Source organism: Sinohyriopsis cumingii, unplaced genomic scaffold (genome assembly GCF_028554795.1).
Source record: "Sinohyriopsis cumingii isolate HCF-2022 unplaced genomic scaffold, ASM2855479v2 utg004429l, whole genome shotgun sequence".
Classification (NCBI taxonomy): Eukaryota; Metazoa; Mollusca; class Bivalvia; order Unionida; family Unionidae; genus Sinohyriopsis; species Sinohyriopsis cumingii.
In genome coordinates, this window is record NW_028316748.1 from 26,079 (window position 1) to 32,078 (window position 6,000).

General features: G+C 34.6%; 1 long non-coding RNA gene across 5 annotated transcripts in view; it reads right to left on the reverse strand.

Moving 5' to 3' along the window:
* Positions 1 to 5,935, reverse strand: part of LOC149769171 (uncharacterized) — a 31,725-nt gene extending 25,790 nt beyond the window's left edge. The window contains exons 1-3 of one of the 5 annotated variants that reach the window (XR_016419385.1): positions 5,791 to 5,935; positions 3,265 to 3,414; positions 739 to 888 (exon numbers count right to left, since the gene is read on the reverse strand). This is a non-coding gene — a long non-coding RNA (uncharacterized LOC149769171). Of the gene's footprint in view, positions 1 to 738; positions 889 to 1,921; positions 2,098 to 3,264; positions 3,415 to 4,448; positions 4,625 to 5,790 lie in introns of those variants that run through there. The other 4 variants (XR_016419387.1, XR_016419386.1, XR_016419389.1 and 1 more) reach the window with 4 other exon arrangements.
* Between the last annotated feature and the right edge of the window lie 65 nt (positions 5,936 to 6,000).

Genomic DNA, 6,000 nt, shown 5'->3' on the forward strand with positions numbered 1-6,000 from the left:
TGAATTATGACTGACTGCATTTCTTGAAAGATTTCAAATTGTTTGCAACCTACAATGCTCTTGGTCTTTGTTTACCACCATAGCATCAGTACAAAATCAAAATTCCTTCACAGTGTTTCATGAATGTCAAGAAGAGATCTGGAAGTTATACATTGTAGGAGGGAATAACAGAAATGCTATGTTAGGTGTCAGTGACAGAAGTGAAAAGTTTCTCTAAACTCTTCTAGCAAACTTAAAGAAATCACACATTTAAGTAAATCATGAACTTTAGAAGTACTCTTAGACTGATATAAAAGAAGTGGTTCCTAACTTTTCATTATCATTCTGGAGATGCTAATAGCAACATCAGTGTTGTGTGAGTGTATATTGGGGGGGGGGTAATCGCAACACAAGTCTAGCTAGTCTGGAAAAGTCAAAGTTTAATCAATTAACATTAGACAATGCTGGAATATTGATATACTGATGTGTAGGACCCTAAAACTTACAAGGAGTGACATATCAAATAAATTCATTGATACATAGCCAATGAAACTGACCATACATATACAAATTACTCAATACAGTTTAACAGAGAAATTCTTCTCAGACACTAATTTACTTACAACTGACTTTCATGTTTTCTGGAGTTTACAAAATCATAGTAAATAATAAGATAAGGTATAGAACAAATATTTATAGTGGAAAATCCAGTTCAAGGTAAAAAGCATATCACCGGCTTGGCTTTTGATAAGCACGTACCATAAAACAACTGCAGAAGCTAAGTCTGTCCGTCAAAGTCACTCTCTTGTGCACTTAGATCAGAATGACTATCTGGATGAGATTGAAGCTATTGTTTCTTTCAGCATGACTAACCGATTAATCCTAATCTCTCACTATGCAAACTGACACCTGCAAAAAGAAAAGAAACAAGTGATACTGATGTACTTTTAACATTCAGTGAAAACATAAGACTTTCAGAGGAGAAACTGTATGTGCATTGTCAAATGCATGAAGCTGCCACTTAATTTTAAGCTTTTCCCCCTTTGTTAACTGAACCTAGAAATTTCAAGATATATACATAACACTGAAACATTTTCTACTATCACCCAAGTGTGAGATATGAATCTCTTATGTCAACTTCAGAGTGGGGTCATGAAGGTAGAAACTATGTCGGTGTGCTAAAACTTTCATTCTTCTCACCAAAATATACCAAGTAATATGCCATATGCATCATTATTTCTAAGACTATTCCACTGGTGACATTCAATATTCACAACAGTATGTTTATGTATGATTCCTCTGAATTCTATCTGCTCCTGTGGAGTTAAATTACTTTAAAGAATACATGTTGACATGCTATGCAATTGTTTAGGTGTGTCTGTATTGAAATGTGAATAGTATTCATAAAAATAGAGGTGCAAAACCTTGCCAGCTACAGAAAGTGCAAGACTATACATTATGGTTACCATTTTGTTCCCATATTTAGTAAGTTATATCCAAAATATGCTACTTTGTCATGATGTAAACAGTCCTCACATGGAGGTACAAAACACAGTTACCTCCCTCTCCAAAGAGCATCACACACAACACTATGTAATATATGGAAAAAGAAAGGAGATATAATAAAGCTAATGCATAAAAATTATTTAAATATACACAAAGAAACAGAAAAGTGTAATAGATGTGGCTGACTGCACCATCAAAAAATGATCAATTTTCCTTAAGGGGGCAGGGTTCAGTTTTTATGTACAAATTTAATGCCGCAATCAGTGACCTAGTATAAAAAATCATAAAAAATCAAATACACAAGTGAGGTCAAAAAGGTCCATATTTTTAGATACCTATATTAAAACAGAGCATAAGAATAGTATTCACTTGACCAGAGAAGTCAATGGCAGTTCATAGCAGAAGAGGTTTATGCACCCCAACCCCTATTTTATACCTGCATTTTTCACATCCAAATGCCATTTTTGACAGCATGTAGTACTCACAGTGCAAACGCAAGCCCTTTCCCTGGATGAAACTTTTGAAAAACATTGTCTACTAAATAGTTTGATGCAATTCAGAATAGTTGTCATCCAAGCCGTTTTTGAGATACTCGGCTTGCCTTGAACCCACGTGTCTACTGCTATGGGAGGCTAGCTCTTCTTCCTAGCCAACTATTGGTATTTCACTATCAACATACTGCAGAGCAACTATGGAAGGTGTACATGACTGACATCAATTTCAAGAACAACACAAGCCCAAAACACCTAGTTCACAAATATATCCATATCTATAAATAGTAAACAATAATAGCTGAAAAAGTCACACCATAGCCTTAAGTTAAGAAATTTGCCAGGGGCCAAATTACGAAACTGGACCCTGCCACCTTAAGGGTTTGGCTCAAAATGGTTTATGTCAAAAGTTGTGTACATATCACATATATAGACATTATCTAGTACAATGGTATAAAGGAAAACTTTTTGTGCACAAAACTAAAAATGGTATTATGCTTTTAAAAAAGTTACCTCTTTGCGGCAAAAAGCACTGCATTATTTACATTGTGAATTATGACTGACTGCATTTCTTGAAAGATTTCAAATTGTTTGCAACCTACAATGCTCTTGGTCTTTGTTTACCACCATAGCATCAGTACAAAATCAAAATTCCTTCACAGTGTTTCATGAATGTCAAGAAGAGATCTGGAAGTTATACATTGTAGGAGGGAATAACAGAAATGCTATGTTAGGTGTCAGTGACAGAAGTGAAAAGTTTCTCTAAACTCTTCTAGCAAACTTAAAGAAATCACACATTTAAGTAAATCATGAACTTTAGAAGTACTCTTAGACTGATATAAAAGAAGTGGTTCCTAACTTTTCATTATCATTCTGGAGATGCTAATAGCAACATCAGTGTTGTGTGAGTGTATATTGGGGGGGGGGGTAATCGCAACACAAGTCTAGCTAGTCTGGAAAAGTCAAAGTTTAATCAATTAACATTAGACAATGCTGGAATATTGATATACTGATGTGTAGGACCCTAAAACTTACAAGGAGTGACATATCAAATAAATTCATTGATACATAGCCAATGAAACTGACCATACATATACAAATTACTCAATACAGTTTAACAGAGAAATTCTTCTCAGACACTAATTTACTTACAACTGACTTTCATGTTTTCTGGAGTTTACAAAATCATAGTAAATAATAAGATAAGGTATAGAACAAATATTTATAGTGGAAAATCCAGTTCAAGGTAAAAAGCATATCACCGGCTTGGCTTTTGATAAGCACGTACCATAAAACAACTGCAGAAGCTAAGTCTGTCCGTCAAAGTCACTCTCTTGTGCACTTAGATCAGAATGACTATCTGGATGAGATTGAAGCTATTGTTTCTTTCAGCATGACTAACCGATTAATCCTAATCTCTCACTATGCAAACTGACACCTGCAAAAAGAAAAGAAACAAGTGATACTGATGTACTTTTAACATTCAGTGAAAACATAAGACTTTCAGAGGAGAAACTGTATGTGCATTGTCAAATGCATGAAGCTGCCACTTAATTTTAAGCTTTTCCCCCTTTGTTAACTGAACCTAGAAATTTCAAGATATATACATAACACTGAAACATTTTCTACTATCACCCAAGTGTGAGATATGAATCTCTTATGTCAACTTCAGAGTGGGGTCATGAAGGTAGAAACTATGTCGGTGTGCTAAAACTTTCATTCTTCTCACCAAAATATACCAAGTAATATGCCATATGCATCATTATTTCTAAGACTATTCCACTGGTGACATTCAATATTCACAACAGTATGTTTATGTATGATTCCTCTGAATTCTATCTGCTCCTGTGGAGTTAAATTACTTTAAAGAATACATGTTGACATGCTATGCAATTGTTTAGGTGTGTCTGTATTGAAATGTGAATAGTATTCATAAAAATAGAGGTGCAAAACCTTGCCAGCTACAGAAAGTGCAAGACTATACATTATGGTTACCATTTTGTTCCCATATTTAGTAAGTTATATCCAAAATATGCTACTTTGTCATGATGTAAACAGTCCTCACATGGAGGTACAAAACACAGTTACCTCCCTCTCCAAAGAGCATCACACACAACACTATGTAATATATGGAAAAAGAAAGGAGATATAATAAAGCTAATGCATAAAAAATTATTTAAATATACACAAAGAAACAGAAAAGTGTAATAGATGTGGCTGACTGCACCATCAAAAAATGATCAATTTTCCTTAAGGGGGCAGGGTCCAGTTTTTATGTACAAATTTAATGCCGCAATCAGTGACCTAGTATAAAAAATCATAAAAAATCAAATACACAAGTGAGGTCAAAAAGGTCCATATTTTTAGATACCTATATTAAAACAGAGCATAAGAATAGTATTCACTTGACCAGAGAAGTCAATGGCAGTTCATAGCAGAAGAGGTTTATGCACCCCAACCCCTATTTTATACCTGCATTTTTCACATCCAAATGCCATTTTTGACAGCATGTAGTACTCACAGTGCAAACGCAAGCCCTTTCCCTGGATGAAACTTTTGAAAAACATTGTCTACTAAATAGTTTGATGCAATTCAGAATAGTTGTCATCCAAGCCGTTTTTGAGATACTCGGCTTGCCTTGAACCCACGTGTCTACTGCTATGGGAGGCTAGCTCTTCTTCCTAGCCAACTATTGGTATTTCACTATCAACATACTGCAGAGCAACTATGGAAGGTGTACATGACTGACATCAATTTCAAGAACAACACAAGCCCAAAACACCTAGTTCACAAATATATCCATATCTATAAATAGTAAACAATAATAGCTGAAAAAGTCACACCATAGCCTTAAGTTAAGAAATTTGCCAGGGGCCAAATTACGAAACTGGACCCTGCCACCTTAAGGGTTTGGCTCAAAATGGTTTATGTCAAAAGTTGTGTACATATCACATATATAGACATTATCTAGTACAATGGTATAAAGGAAAACTTTTTGTGCACAAAACTAAAAATGGTATTATGCTTTTAAAAAAGTTACCTCTTTGCGGCAAAAAGCACTGCATTATTTACATTGTGAATTATGACTGACTGCATTTCTTGAAAGATTTCAAATTGTTTGCAACCTACAATGCTCTTGGTCTTTGTTTACCACCATAGCATCAGTACAAAATCAAAATTCCTTCACAGTGTTTCATGAATGTCAAGAAGAGATCTGGAAGTTATACATTGTAGGAGGGAATAACAGAAATGCTATGTTAGGTGTCAGTGACAGAAGTGAAAAGTTTCTCTAAACTCTTCTAGCAAACTTAAAGAAATCACACATTTAAGTAAATCATGAACTTTAGAAGTACTCTTAGACTGATATAAAAGAAGTGGTTCCTAACTTTTCATTATCATTCTGGAGATGCTAATAGCAACATCAGTGTTGTGTGAGTGTATATTGGGGGGGGGGTAATCGCAACACAAGTCTAGCTAGTCTGGAAAAGTCAAAGTTTAATCAATTAACATTAGACAATGCTGGAATATTGATATACTGATGTGTAGGACCCTAAAACTTACAAGGAGTGACATATCAAATAAATTCATTGATACATAGCCAATGAAACTGACCATACATATACAAATTACTCAATACAGTTTAACAGAGAAATTCTTCTCAGACACTAATTTACTTACAACTGACTTTCATGTTTTCTGGAGTTTACAAAATCATAGTAAATAATAAGATAAGGTATAGAACAAATATTTATAGTGGAAAATCCAGTTCAAGGTAAAAAGCATATCACCGGCTTGGCTTTTGATAAGCACGTACCATAAAACAACTGCAGAAGCTAAGTCTGTCCGTCAAAGTCACTCTCTTGTGCACTTAGATCAGAATGACTATCTGGATGAGATTGAAGCTATTGTTTCTTTCAGCATGACTAACCGATTAATCCTAATCTCTCACTATGCAAACTGACACCTGCAAAAAGAAAAGAAACAAGTGATACTGATGTACTTTTAACATTCAGTGAAAACATAA